At 26.1% G+C, this 16783-nt stretch overlaps 1 pseudogene; it reads right to left on the bottom strand.

Moving 5' to 3' along the window:
• Positions 1-12785: 12785 nt before the first annotated feature.
• LOC149520123 (uncharacterized) lies at positions 12786-13763 on the bottom strand (annotated as a pseudogene).
• Positions 13764-16783: the final 3020 nt, after the last annotated feature.

Here is a 16783-nt window from a genome sequence, read left to right as displayed (position 1 = left end):
AAAAATAAATGAGTATTTTAAATTTTAATTGCATTGTTCGCATATTCTGAAAAAAAGAAATTGTTATTACTTTCAAAATGTAAAAAACATGCAGGTTTAGTGGATTGAGTTTAGAGTAGGCTATTTTTAAGTTGGACCGAAACAACTATATTTGTGTGTTTTTATTTTTTATTTAAGTTTGCTATTTTGTGTATGGGTGCTGCCTATGCATGTTGATTTCCTAACAAGTGGTACAAAGCGAGGTTCATGGAAAGAAGAGGCAGGCTCAAGAGATCGTGAAGCAAGTATTTCAATATGTCTAAAGAAGTTATGTTTAGTATGTCTATGCCCAAGTTTGATATTCCATTATTTGATGGAAAGATTAATTTTATGTTATGATAAAGTACGATTTAAGATTTGTTAGTATAATATGGGTCGAATCAAACGTTAGAGAGTAGTAAGCTTAAAAGTATATTTGACAAAAATTGAAATAGAATTAAAAAAAAAAACTATTAGTACTATTAGATTGGTGTTAACCCTAGAGGTAATAGTGTGTTAATTGAGAGTACTCCAAAGAGTTTGTAAGATAAGCTTAAAGGTATTTATGCATAGAAATTGTTGACTAAGAAATTATATTTAAAGATGGATTTATATTCTCTGAAGATAGAAAAAGGTATGAGTCTTTATAATTACCTGAATAAGTTTAAAGATAGATTTATATTCTCTGAAGATAGAAGAAGGTATGAGTCTTCATAATCACCTAAATAAGTTTAATAGATTAGTTTCTCAATTGCTAACGATATCTATTAATGAGTTAGAAGATAAACAGAAGGCTTTAATTTTGTTGTCATTTTTGCCTAAGTTTTATAAGCTTTTAGTTCAGACTTTATTAATGGGTAGGTCTACTTTAAAGTTGGATAATGTGACTACTTGTTGCGTGAGAACGAAAGATTTATGGGAACACAAAACTTATCAGCTGGGGAAAGTACACTAGCTGTAAAGGGTTTTGATCAAGAAAGGACTCAAAAGAGGATTGATAGATCAAGAGAGAGATCAAAGTCAAAAGATAAAGATTATAGTGAAAAAATATTATTATTGTGGTGAAAAAGGATATATCCAAGTACGTTGCAAAAAGTTAAAAAGAGATATGGCTGCTTTTAAAAAGGTAAATGATAAGAAAAAATCGAATGAAGAAAAAATGATACTGCTACCATTATGTCTAATGATGATGATGTCATTTTGATGACTTGTATGAATGAGACTCAGACTTTGAAAGATGATAAAGGTTGAGTTTTAGATTTAGCTGCTATAGTCCATGTCTGCAATGATAGGAGTTATTTTATGAAATTAGAGGAGAATGTGAAGTGTAGGGATAATGTGTTTGCCAACAATAAAAATGTGCAGATTCAAGGCATTGAAAGTATTCACCTTAAATCTCACAATGGTGTTGTTAGGATGCTTCATCATGTAAGGTATATACTGAGTTATAGCTACAATTTAATTGCTTTGGGTGAGTTAGCTTTTCAGGGATACATATACTAAAGTAGTAATGATTCATTGAAAGTATACAAGAATAGTAGTGTGGTTCTACAAGAGAAAAAGGTAAAAAATTACTTGTACATGCTTGATGGAGGCTTAGTTGCCATGATTCCTATGATAAAAAAAAGAAAAAAGGCAAATGTGTTAGCTTTGTAGATACTATTAAAGTGTTTGGAGATTCAAGTTAAGAAAAGATTTGTTGGGATTTGTCTTAAATCTTATAATCTCATATCGAAAGTTAAGTGAAGTTATAAGAGTTTGAGTTTATCTTATATCTCACATCAGGAGTTTAGTAAAGGTATAAAGGATTTCACCTTTATAAATAAGATATTTTAGTTTTAGTTTAGTAATTCCAGATAGTTAGATACCAAAAGAATAGCTTAGTGAGTAAACTATTGAAAGTGTGTAATCGGGTTTTAGGTTAAGTTTTGAGTAAAGAGTTTTTGATGACTTTTCTCATTCTAAAAGTCTCACAGTTATCAAGATTTATTTGTTAGTGGATTGGGTTTGGAGTAGGTCATTTTTTAGTTAGACCGAAACAAATTTATTTGTGTTCTTATTCTTGATTTGAACTTATTATTTTGTGCATGAGTGTTACATGTGTGTATTGATTTCCCAACACAAATATATATCTTTCCTATTCTATTTAATAGGACCAGATCGAGATCTTTTTGTATATCTATTAGTATTATTAATATTTAAAAAGAAATTCAATCTCTATTGTTATTGAAGCCTTGAAGGTTATTTACCAAAAAGAATAAAAAGAAAAAGATCTACTGAAGGTTTTTTTCTTGCTTATTTTCTCCCTTTTTAAAATCTTTCAAATATTTATTTAAAATACATTTCAATTTCCAAGCTTTATTAAAAATTCAATAAGCATTGCTGCTATCGTTACTTCATTTAAAAAAAAAAAAAAACTAAGCAGCCCCAACTTTTAATGTCTATATTTTTTTTTTCACTATCTTCAGCTAAGATCTTTTCTTGTATTAAAAAAAATTGCAAGCATTGTGAACCAAAATTTGACATAATGAAAATTCACTTCTTAATAAAAGTAAATAAATCATTTAAGTTAAATTTGATATTCATTATTTGTTAATTGTTATGCTATCTAATTGTTTTTGTCTCATAAATAATATCCTAATTTGATTTTAAAGGTCAAACTTTTTCAACTTTGATTTTATTTTATTTAATATATTACTAATTAAAACATGAGAAAATATTTTCGAAAAACCTTAAATAAGGAAGTTTTCAAATTTAATTTTATAAAATTGATTTAATAAAATATTTTAAAAAATTAATAGTACAAGTTGATAAAAAATTTGCTAAGAAAATAAAAACCAAACATAACAAATAGAACACAATATTCTATAAAAATATATATAAAAAAGGTTCAATGTGTCACTCTCAACTACCTTTATAAAAACTAGCAAAATATTTGCAAACTAGCAAATTAATCGTGCATTATCATTGGTCAAAATTTTTGTTTTATCATATCTACTTAATTAGTTTTTTTATTGAAAAATTTTTTATTGAAAAATTCACGTATTCTAACAACAAAAAAAGGCAAAGGTAACAAAAATAAAACAAATAGGGATGACATGTGGTTATTCGATTGGCTTTTCATTTTTCACAAAAGTTATCAAATTTAAAAAAAAAAAAAAAGTAAAAAAAGGAAAAAATGAAAAAATAAAGAAAAAATAAAGAAATAAAACAAAGAGTTTATAGAGAATGCCGAACACTTTTATTAAACTTAAAATATTATTTTTTAAATTAAGATATTCAATAATCATTTTATTAATATAATATCTAAACTAAAATTAATAATAAAATATATATTTCTATACATACTTCAAACTTGGTTGAAAGAGGATACTCTAAACATGTTTATGCCTTGATCTCTTTTTACTTTAAAAAAAGGTGACCTATTTTAACTTGACCCTTATCTAAAAAAAATCTTTCTCTTATCTGTTTAGGATGGATCAAACTTGTTGAATACAAATTATTTTTATATTTCTATCAATCAACCTCTTTTTTTAATTAATTTAATTTAATTAAAAAATAAAACAAAAATAAAGAAAAAACAAAAAATAAAAAAAACGTGGCTTTATTAAATTTAAGTATTAAATAATAATCTTATTAATATAATACATATATATATAATGAAATGGAATGGAATAATAAAAATAAAGTTATCTAAAGGATTTTCAAAAATATGATTGAAAAAAGAACAAAAAATCAAATCTTAATATGATGACAAACTTCCTTAATTATTTTTAAATTACCAAATAAAAAAATTAAATCAATAATATTAAATGGACCCCACTTTTTTAGAAATTTTAAAATATTTTAAATTTTTATTAAATATTAAAGAAATTTGAAAAATAAAAAAATAAGAAAATAAGAACCAAATGATTGGATAAATGATACGCATTTAGCATTAAGGGGGTTACACAAAAAATAAATTCATTAAAATATTTATTACATATGAAAAATAAAAATAATTGATAAGAAAAAAAATAAATACACTGCATATGCTTAATATTAAATGGGTCTCAAAATAAAAGAAGTAAATCTAAAAAAAAAAAAAAAATCAAATCCTTATTTGGCATCAACATATTTGTCAATATCTTTTTTGAAAAAATAAAATTAAATAACAATGAAAAATATATTTTTTTAATAATATTATAAAATAAGTCTTAAATTTTTAAAAATATTTAAATTTTTTATTAAATAAATAAAGAAAAAAATAAATATAAAAATGTAAAAAGTAAAAGAGAAAAAATAATCAAATAATTTGACATGTTACCCTTAAGATTAAGTAATAAAAAAATTAAATCTAAAAATGTATCTATTAAATATATTAAAAAATAACAAAAAGGTGAAGAAATGAAAAAAAAAAAACATGCAGCATACCTTTGATATCGAAATGGTAAAATGAACTATTAAAAAATTTATCAAATCTTCTAAAAAAAGAGGAAAAAAAATGGAAAAAATTTTACATTCAGTTGGTTACAAAAAAAAAAAAGATATTTGTAAAATATTAAAAAAATTAAAAAATTACATGTGATAGTAAATAAGAAAATTCTTGAAAAAAGAGTTCAACAAAAAAAAAAAGGTTGAAAAAAGTGAGTCACATTGGAAAAAAATTATAATAAAATATATAAAAATTTAAACTAAAACAAATGAAAAAAAATTATTAAATTGAACTCTACGAAAACATGTGAGTCTCATATTTAAAAAAAAAAAAGGTGGGTAGTAAAGGAAAAAATTTGGATGGTAGGTTTCATTTATTAAATAAAATTTATTTAAAAAATTAAAGAGATTACATATGTTAACCTAAAAAAAAATATCGATGATATATGACATATAGTTAGAGATATTCATGGACTAGGCGGACCAGATTCAGGTCAAATTTATACTTAATATTAATAATTTATATGCTTGTTCAAACTTAGTTCAACCATAATTTCGAGTCTTAAAATTTTTTCAAGCCCAGTCCAAATTAAAAAAATAAATCTCAAACCCACCAATTAAACATAATTTATATAATAAAAAATTAAAAAAGTGTGATTAAATTAAGTTTAATGAAATTATACTTAATTCACATGTATATAACAATTAAAAATAAAAATTACATAAAAATAAAAATTAAGTTTAATAAAATATATAATTTTTATTTTTAATTTATATATATATGAATTAATTTATATATAATTCACATATATATAAAAACAAAAAAATTATATATATATAAATTCAAGCCTAATCAGGTTAGGCTTAGGCTTTAAATTTTTTATTCAAGGTTCGGCCCGAAATTTAAATAAGCCTAAAAATTATACCCAAACCCATTTAACGGGTTTTAATTTTTTGTCTAAATTCTTTCAAAACTTAGACAGAACTTCAAATTTAGGCAAACAACCTGATCCTTGAACAAATTTATGTATAGTGCATATTTATATATATATATATATATACACATAATTTATCTATAAAATGGTTAGATTTGGACCCATGTATGAATTACATATTAACTATGTATGAATATTATATTTATATTAAAAGAAGAGATACAAGTCCCATAATAAAAAAAATCAATAGGAAAAAAAATGAAACCAAGGTGTGGGTCCTATACAAAAAAGAATGTAGATCCTACACCTTTAATAAATTTAAAAATAAAAGGTAGGTGAGCCCTATAAATAAATAAATAAAAGAAAAAAAGGATAAAAAATAAAACAAATGTGTGTTTTGCATCTCAAAAATTTTAACAAAAAATTGTGAACTTCACATTTTAAAATTCTTTTTAAAAATAAAAAGCATATGGGCCCATTAATTAAAAATCCAAAAAAAAAGTTGGAAAAAAAATAAAACCAAATTATAGGAACTACACTAAAAAAAGCAAAAAAAAAAAAAAGATTATGAACCCCATGCCTTTTAAAAACTAAAAAAAAAAGTAGGTCGACCCATAAAAAATAGGTTAAAAAATCATAAATGTCCTTAAATTATAATTCAATAATCATTTAAGTTTTGAATATTTTATTATAATTAATCAAATTCTTAATTTTCTATTTTTAACTCATTTGAATCCTTAATTAGATGAAATTTAGTCACATGAAAAACTTGAATCAAGCAATCCCTGAACTATATAGTCAGTTAAACCCTCAAAGGGATTTTAGAAAGGAAAACGAGAGAAAATAGAGAAAAAATTTTTTATTTTATTTAATTTTCACATGTATTAATTATGCAATTACTACAAGAAATTTGACATATAGTGACGCTCAAAAAAGTGTTAGTAAAATCTAAAAATTTGTTAGTATAGCACCATGAACCTTATATCGACGGTAAAAATGTGTATTTCGTTAAATTTTTATCCGTCAGTATATCTCTTGTCGGTATAGACCTATACTTACAATTTTTAAGGCGTCAAAATAACTTATAGAGATACTCCAATGATTCAAGATCGTTAGTAAATATATATCTGTTAGTATAGCATCTATTGTGTGTTCCACTATTATACCTTTTAGCTATAGTTAACACCCATCATTATAGACTTGTATGTTTTAATTTTTCTTGCCTATACCAATGGTTAATAGTTGTCAGAATAGACTTTACCTATATTGATACTTAAAGCTTATTAGTATAAATTTGTATGTATTAATTTTCTCACTTATACCGACAGCTAGTGCCCGTTAGTATAGACTTATATGTTTTAATTTTTTTAACTTATACTGACGGTTAATGCTTATAGGTATAGACTTGTAATTTATTTTTCCTATACCGACGCTTAGCATCTATCAGCATAGATTTATATTTTTTAATTTTTTTACCTATACCAACTGTTAGAAACTGTCAGTATAGAATTGTATGCTTTAATTTTTTTACCTTTACCGATGATTAGAGATTATCAGTATGGACTTATATGTTTTAATTTTTTTATTATATTTTGGTGACTATTAGTATCGCCTGAAATATTTCAACAATCAAGTATGTTAGTATAAATATTAAGATGTTGGTAACTTTTTTTAAAAATTATATTTTTAATTATTAATATTAATTTATTTATAATCATAATATAATAAGTTTTCATTTAAACAAAAAAAAAAACACAATAAAGTAAAAGATATTTAATAACATTAAAACTACAATTAAATTATTTATAATTGACAAAGTTAGTATAAGTGAAAAACTAAAGTCATTATACCAAGTCTGATAAAACAAACATCGATAAAACAAACAAAGATAAAGAGTTACACCATCTCACGCTATAAAACATAATAATAAGTTTGCAGCTCCAGACATCAAAAGACATTTTAATCACCTTAAAACTTCAATAGAACTCTGAACAAGATAATCTTAAAAAATCTATAAATAAACAAACAATTGCAAAACCACTTCGATAAGAAAAAACATACATGCACTTATTACAAGCCCTTTCTAAAACTAAATTATTTTAATCATACAAAATATCACAAGTCTTGAAAAAGTCAACAAGTATAGCTATATCATGTAACTAACAAGCTCAATGAACCCAGGTTACTAACAGTATTCAATATACCAATCAATCATCACAAAACACAATAGCCTTATTTCAACAAAGTGTATAACATCCAAAACAAAACCAAATCCTGTTACAAACATAATGCTCTGAGTAAATAAACAACTTTATAAAATAAATGATCCCACCATAGATTTTTAAAAAGAAGCATCTGCATAGCATAAAAAAATCCAATTAGAATTCTTGTAAATTATCTTATATATACAGAAGGTAAAAAGGTAATAATCTATTCATATACCAGTAGAAATAATTTTATAAACATCTTTTTCATTCATATATACAGAAGGTAATCATCTATTTATATTCTAGCAAAAATAATTTTATAAACATCATATTCACTAGTGTAATGCATGAATGAACAAGAAATAACCTAATTTGCATGTGTAATCTCCTTATTATTTTAGTTTAATTTCAAATAATAACTTAATGAAACCAACCTAAGATTATTTTAGTCAACAAAACTATCATTAAACAAATATTTTCACTATAACATTCAAGTCTACAACTACAAAGCATCTTTACATCATAAAGAAGCCTTTTCAAAGAAAAAAAAAGACAAGAAAGCCTTTTTAAGGAAAAAAGAGCAGACTTTAAATCATAGTGTAATTTAATGATTATGACAAAGACGATGGGTAATATTTTAAGATAGCAATTACAAGATTGAAAACCTAGATTCAAAATTGATTATGGCATTCTATCTAAGAAACAAGTATTAAGCAAAGTATTTCCATATATATATATATATCATGTGATGACGAGTTTACCATTTTTATTTTTATTAGGTTGATGACTTGAATTTGAAAAATGATAGTTTTTTTGTGGGATTTTTGGAGCACTACTAGCATTAGAAACTTAAAATTAATTCAAAAAAATTTCAATAAGGTTCAAGATTAATGAGCAAGATGATAATATATATATAATAAACTAAAATAGATGTTATATATACCTCTCTATTCACCACGTGAGTAACATTATTCAAGATATCCAGATTCTCATTAGGAAATTATTTTTTAAGTACCGATAAGATAGCATTTAAAGTTTTTTTTTCAAGTCTTTAATTTTAGCCTTCAACTCTTGTACCTCTTCCTTATGCTGAACCAATTTAGAATATGAAGGACCATTTTGTTTAGAAGAAGTAGATACTATACCCATGCAATGAATGTGCCTTTTTTCTCTTTAATCCTTTAATTTTTGAATAAACATCATCTTTCCATGAACTTTCTTTAGAATTATGAGTATTAGTTTTGCTCAAATCTTGTTTTGTAGGTTCTTAAAATTGTAAACAAACATTTTAGTATAAAGAAACTAAACATAAGTAAAAGTAAGTAATAACTAAATTAAATACCATAATTTCAGCTACCTTGTCATTCACAATACTTCTATCTTTATATGTACGAGAAAGAATATACACCTCAGCACGTGATGGTGAAATTCCATTAGCTTCTTATTTTTACAAAGGTACAACATTAATTATTGTAATGATAAAATCGAACATATAAAAAGTAAACTTTATATTCATTTAACTGAGTGCGATAAAAAAATTAATATATGTACCATGGTTTGAATGATCATCGAGAATGATTTTGTTTCTGTGCAATGAGGCTCATCTAATTTTGAGCGATTTGTTTTGTTTGTCTTTCTTTGTTCCTTTAAACAAATGAATAAGGAAAGATATATTATAATAACTTTGTAGTTATTATCATAGTATTCAAACAAAGTAAATAGTATATTTTGTAAACATTTGCTTTCGCTTTGTTAGTCAACCAATGTGCAGCAAGAAATAGGAATTAACTTTTATCTACTCAAGAATCATCAACCTTTGTAGGCATTTCCTCTGGTGTCTTATGTTCATCACAAAATTGAGACTTCAATTCGTTCTTCAATTGCCTCCACTTAGTACTCATGTTTTTTAGTGTCCAAGACTTAATTTTTTGAAATATTTTTTCATCAATGAGCTCATCATAATCAAATTTATGAAATTCAAACTTTGACTACAATTTAAAAGAGGTAATTGGAAAGAAAATGTCAATATATATTATATGAATTGCTACTATTAACTAAAAACTAAAAGATAATTGTCATGGTATTAACTAGCAACTAAAACATTATCGTATTGATACCTCTAATGTTTTTCACATTTCTTCCTTCTTTTCATCCAACATTTCATGCCAATTTGTATAATTAATTGATGCAAAGCTAGACATTCTCACATGCTACCAATGAATCAAGTTAAAGAGCAAGATTCATCACCGATAGGTATAGCATCATCATTAACCTTAAGAACAGCATGCTCCCTTTTTTCCAAATCCTAAATATTAGCCATATGTGTAGGACTTTGAGGTTTTTTATGTTAAATATTTTCTATATAGAAAAATTACATGTAAAGAAAATAATTAAATTCATTAAAAATTTAAGTAAGTACAACATTATAACACATAAAGAATTGTACTAACAAATTATAATATTTTCATACCTGAATTATGTTCAACTTGTTTATTTTAATCTTCATTATTTGTAGATTAAGAAATTGGTTCTTGAGATTCTTGTAGAGTCTTATGTTGTGAAGCTTTTAGATATACAAGCACATGTTGTTCTTCAGATTGAGTTTGCAGTTGAGAACTAGAGGCATGATTTACCTTAGTGATATTCAATCATCTATGCTTTGCCATCTCAAGTCCAATAATACACAAAATATACTAAGTACAATATAATAAAGACCTTAATAGTGGGAAACCATATAAAGCATAAAGTATAATTTAATATATTACATGATCACACAAAATTAAGTATTTCAAGCAAGTAACACAAAAACAAAATAATTGTGAACTATGTCTTACATTGCAAAATCTTAACAACAATTTAAACTATTATATAGAATTAAAAAATGTCCTCCCTATTATGTTCATCTATGAGATCTTTTTCTAACTGCTCATTTTTCATCTTTAGTGTGACCTCTATTCATTTATCATCAACTTCACTTCTAACCCAATTTGAAGTACCATGTGTGTCATCAAATTGAACATGAATTTTTCCTTTTTCTTGCTCTTTAGATAAGGATGATTTATCACCCATATCAAATACATTTCTAAGTTTTGCATGCTTGACAAGAACCCAACCATTGTGTCTTTCATCCTTCACATAAGAAACTTTCTTAACTTGTGATGCCAAGATAAAAGGATCATTAACCAAATCAATTCCACTATAAGCTAGATGTGAAAAATTCACAAGAATGAAACCAAAATTATCCTTCTTGCAAGCTCTATTTATATCAATCCAATTATATTTAAATAACACAACTTTCATTCTACTAGTATAATTCAAATGAATGATGTCTTTTAAAACTTTATAATAGTTAACTTTTCCCTCAATAGGTTGTGAATCTCTTGTACTTGCATAACTCATCATTTTGGTTGTTACAGCAACCCCACTATTTTGAGTTTTTAACTATCTCTCATGTGCCTTGGTATGAAATATAAAACCATTAACGATATAATCAGTGTATTTTCTAACAATATCAGTTGGATCACAAGTAAGCCATCTAAGCTAACTGTGATGTTTGTATCTCTTTTTTTTATCCAAATTGGCAACCTATCCAATTTCATATTTGGTTAAAATAATCATCTAACTATAAAAACTTTAATTACATATTTCAAACCATGATGTGCAACTTACATGATCATGAAACCAATCATGAAAAGTTTCACTTTGTAACTTTTGTATCCATATGGCATAAGTCGAGGAGATCGATTACGTCTTTCAGGAAATTGTTCATGTTTTTTACATTAAAAAAGTTCTTAGAAGCCTATACAATATACTACAAAAGAATATTATCAAGTATAATATGCATGTAGATAAGTGATCTTACTTTATAAAATGAGCAACCTTAGCAAAATTAAATAGCACATATCAATATGCTTGAACCAAAGTTATAGCATCAAGTACAATTAATGAGACCATTTTACGCTTGTTATCATTAAAACCTTTACATTTTAATATTCCCAATGGTCTTTCTATAGTAGAAAGAATGGATATTTCTTCCTCTATAAAGGAATTCTTGTCTTCATTTTAGATGGGTCAATTAAAAATAGTTTTCATCTTATCAAAGTATTTTGAACAAAAAGTTATGCATTCATTTGCTAAATACCCTTCTACAATTGATCATTCAGGATAAGCTCTATTGCGCACATATAATTTAAGAGTAAGAAAAAACCTATGTAAATAGAAGTTCAATAAAAAAGATCATTAGCAAACGTCCTAGTTGAATTTTAAGTTAAAAAATCTATAACACTTTAAGATATACCTTTCAATAGGTATATCCACTGATAAATAGCTGGACTGACAATTTTTGCTTCATTTGCCAAATAGATAACAAAATATCCATTATTATGAAAAAAAAATGAAGGAAAAATATTTTCCATTTCACATAAAATTGATATAGCACGAGACTAAGTAATTCAAGTTTATGTTCTTTGAGAACTTTAAAAAAAAGTTCTTTAAAAAAGTTACACAAATCAATAAGAACCAAGCACACCTTATCAAGTAAAGACCATTGTATTGCTATATGAAGGAACTCTTGCATTAAGATATGACAATCATAACTTTTAAGCCCTATTAGCTTTCGTTGTTAAGTTGTATACAACGTGAGATATTTAAAGAGTATTCATCTAGAGTTTTCATTTCATGAAGAATTTTTAAAAAAGAATTTTTTTTCAATTAAACTCATTTGATATAAAGCTTAAGGCAAGTATTGAATGTTAGTGCTAGGATAAGTTTTTGGATAAAGAACACTCCTTATACCTATTTTTACAAGGTCAAGTTTTGCTCTGTAGTTATCCTTTGACTTTTCTTCTTGCCCAATCAATGTACCAAAAATGTTATCATAAACATTATTTTTTATATGCATCACATTAAGATTGTGATGCAATAGAAGATGTTCCCAATAAGGTAATGTGAACAAAATACTTTTTTTCTTTGATGGCCCATTTTCATTACCATTCCATTGTTTCAACTGTCTTAACACTTCACTCCTGGATGGTAGTGAAAGAACACTTCTAAATTCTTGAATCCCATCAAATGAGTTTTTATCATTTCGAAACCTATGATTAGGTTGCAACCACCTATGATAGCACATGTGAAAATACTTTTTACCATATTGTAAGCATTTAGATGTAGTATCAAATCCACAGTAAGGACATGCATACTCTCCCCTAGTACTTTACCTAGACAAATTGACATATGCAAGGAAGTCATTAATGGTCCAAATTAATGCTGCACGCAATTGAAAGTTTTAATTTTTTAAGGCATCAAAAGTCTGAATGCCAACTTCCCAAAGTTCTTGCAACTCTTCTATCAAACATTGTAGGCATATATCTATATTGTTTTCAAGACCTTTTGGACCAAGAATAAATAGGGAAAGAATAAAGTTTGGTTATTTCATGTATATTTATAGAGGCAAGTTATAAAGTATTAATATAACAGACCAAGTGCTATGTGTCACACTCATAATTTTGAAAGGGTTAAAGCTATCAGAAGCCAATCCCCAATGAATATTACAAAGGTAAAAAAAAAACTCAAGATATAAAAAATCTAATTCTTTTCAAACTAGAGAATCTATAGGATGTCTTACATGTCCATCCTTAGTACGTTCATATTCATGCTAAGTCATTAAGGAAGTAGTTTTTGAAAACATGAATAACCTTTGTAATTTTGGAATTAAAGGAAACCAACTTAAAATCTTAGTAGCTTTTTTCTTTGTTTCTAACACTATATCTTCGAGATCATTTTTTATTTCATTCAAACTCTCTTTTCACCTAGAAGCACCACATTTTGAACATATTTCTTTGTTTACCTGATCCATCCAAAACAACATGCAATCATTAGGACAAGCATGAATTTTTTCATATCTCATCTTTTTCAATTCTTGATAAGACCCTAACAATGTATTACCCTCTAGCAGAGTAAGTTTCAAAACCTCTAACAATGTATTGAAAAATTTATTTGTCCAACCATTAAAACACTTAATGTGGAACAAATAGATTATAAAAGAAAACTTTGTGAAGTTTTTACAATTTGGATATAATTTCTCCTCTACATCCTTAAGTAAATCATAAAACTTGTCACTATCAATTCTATAACCATGATGTTGCTCTCCATTAGTTTTTTTAGATTGTATGTTACCCACATCAACATTCATAGCTCTTTTCAGCCATCATATCATGTAATAAATCATGAATGTCAGGACCTAGCCCTCTTTCTCTGTCATTAATTGTTTCGGTAGATAAACATACATCAAAGACCTTCCCCTGAAATACCCGTCGAACATATCTTTTGAGAAAATCATTACATATTATATGATCAAATGCATCTCTTACAAACTTTAAATGTGTTGATACATTTAACACAAGGACACCAAAATTTTCCATCTTCAGATAATATTGTAAAGGAAAAATCTAAAAAAATAGTGACTATTTTTATGTATTCTTTATTGGCTCATGACGTGAGATTTATCCATGCCTTATCCATAGAATGTAAGATGATTTGCCTAGTAATAAAATTATATTTAATTTAAAAACTTAAATTAAAATAATAGCATTTAATTAAGTAGTAAATAAAAGTTGACTATGTAAACATAAATCACATTTTCATGAAGAAAAATATTTCAAATGTACCTTTACAATTAAAGTTATGAAGTTTTAAGAGAAGCGCAACCAAGACCAGTTTCAGTTTAATAAGTAAGAGAAAGGCAGATGATAGAAGAAAGTAGATCAAAATAAAAACAAGAATATTTAAAATAATTCGCAATCACAAAAGGATAAATTTTGGATAACTTGTAAAAATTGTGTACAAATAATGGATGTTTGCAAGGAAAATAAAGTTTTAAAGCCTGAAAATTTAAACAAGGATTTTAGTTACAAAGTTAAAAAGATCCAAAGTGAGAAAGAGTGAGATGAGAAAAGCTTTAGGCAAGGTAAGAACTGAACAGCAAGGTAAGGATGGTGAAAACAAAATTTTCACTACTTTTGTTTTAATAAATTTAGATTTTTTAAAAAAGGTTTTCATTCCTAAGACATGTTAGCATAAAGTAAGGATGGTGGATTATTTAAGGTATATTTTGTTAAAAAATATCTTGAATAATCTTGGCATTTGGTTATTCAGGCGAGAGATTATTGAAGGCATTTTTGCCCATGAAACGCCTTGAATAATCCCTAACAAAATATTGAATGGGGTTATTGAAGGCGTTTTCTAGCAAAAAATGCCTTGAATAAATCTTGGATTATTGAAAATATTTTTAGCTAAAAACGCCTTCAATAATCCCTTTCAATTTTTTAGAAGGAATTATTCGAGGTGTTTTATACCAAAAACACCTTTAATAATCCTCTTCCCTTTTTTTGGGAGCATTCAAGGCATTTTTGTGATTAAACACATTGAATAATCCCCTTCAGGTGTTTAAGACGAGATTAATGAAGGCATTTTTGCCCATAAAATACCTTGAATCATCTTTAATAAAATATTGAATGAGGTTATTGAAGGCGTTGTCGGCCAAAAATGCCTTGAATAAATCTTAGATTATTGAAAGCATTTTTTTTGCCAAAAACACCTTTAACAATCCCCTTCAATTTTTGGAGGAGATTATTCAAGGGTTTTTTACCAAAAACGTCTTCAATAATCCCCACCCATTTTTATGAGATCATTGAAGGCATTTTTGTGATTAAACACCTTGAATAATCCCCTTTAGGCATTTAAAATGAGATTAATGAAGGCGTTTTTGCCTAAAAAATGCCTTGAATCATTCATAACAAAATATTCAATGAGGCTATTGAAGGCGTTTCTAACAAAAAATGTCTTGAATAAATCTTGTATTATTGAAGATATTTTTTGTTAAAAACACATTTAATAATCCCCTCTAATTTTTTGGAAGGGATTATTCGAGGCGTTTTCGACCAAAAATGCTTTCAATAATCTTCACCTATTTTTTTGGGATCATTGAAGGTGTTTTTGTGATTAAACGCCTTAAATAATTTCTTTCAAGTGTTTAAGACAAGATTAATAAAGGCGTTTTTACCTAGAAAATACCTTGAATCATCCCTAACAAAATATTGAATGGAGTTATTGAAGGCGTTTCTAGCCAAAAATACCTTGAATAAATTTTAGATTATTGAAGGCTTTTTTTGGCCAAAAACACTTTTAATAATCTTTATTATTTTTTTGGAAGACATTTTTTGGAGGTGTTTTTTTTATCAAAAATACCTTTAATAATCCTCACCCATTTTTTTGGGATCATTCAAGGCGTTTTGTGCTTAAACGCCTTGAATAATCTCTTTTAGGCATTTAAGATAAGATTAATGAAGGCGTTTTTATCTAGAAAACACCTTGAATCATCCTTAACAAAATATTGAATGGGATTATTGAAGACATTTTTGGCCAAAAAATGCCTTGAATAAATCTTGGATTATTGAAGGCATTTTTGGCCAAAAACATCTTCAATAATTGCCTCCCATTTTTTTTAGGATCATTCAAGGCATTTTTGTGGTAAAATACCTTGAATAATCCCATTCAAGCATTTATGAGGAGATTATTAAAGGTGTTTTTGCCTAGAAAATACCTTAAATAATCCCTAACAAAATATTTAATGGGGTTATTGAAGGCATTTCTGGCTAAAAGTGCCTTGAATAATTCCTGAATTATTGAAGGTGTTTTTCGCCAAAAATGCCTCCAATAATCCATTCCAAAATTTTATAGAGGCTTATTCGAGACATTTTCTACTAAAAATACCTTCAATAAACTGTGATTTTTTTTAGATTATTTAAGATATTTTTGTTCAAGAAATGCCTTGCATATTCCTTTACAAAAAATAGAAGGCATTTTTTTGGTAAAACGCCTTTACTGATCATTTTTAAAATTCATTCCTATCTTGAACTTTGGAATCCCAAACTGCTATTATAGAGAACGATTAAAAGTTGCATTGCAACCAAACCAAAACCCCTAAACCTATTTAGTTTGCCTTTTAGTTTCTTTATCTCTCTCATCATAATCAACCTTGAATAACTGAATGCCGTCGCACCTCTTTTTTTATCGGTATATCCTTATTTTATTTAGTTTTTGTATTATTTATATTCTTTGATATAGGTTTTTTTTTTTTCGTTCTTTACTATATATATTTTTATTTATTCCACCATCACTTTAGTCGTCCAAGCTCCTTTCATTATATGTATC

The sequence above is a fragment of the Durio zibethinus genome, chromosome 2, assembly GCF_047325235.1.
Source record: "Durio zibethinus cultivar Kanyao isolate XHJ-2024 chromosome 2, ASM4732523v1, whole genome shotgun sequence".
Lineage (NCBI taxonomy): Eukaryota > Viridiplantae > Streptophyta > Magnoliopsida > Malvales > Malvaceae > Durio > Durio zibethinus.
This window is presented reverse-complemented; position numbering and strand designations above follow the sequence as displayed.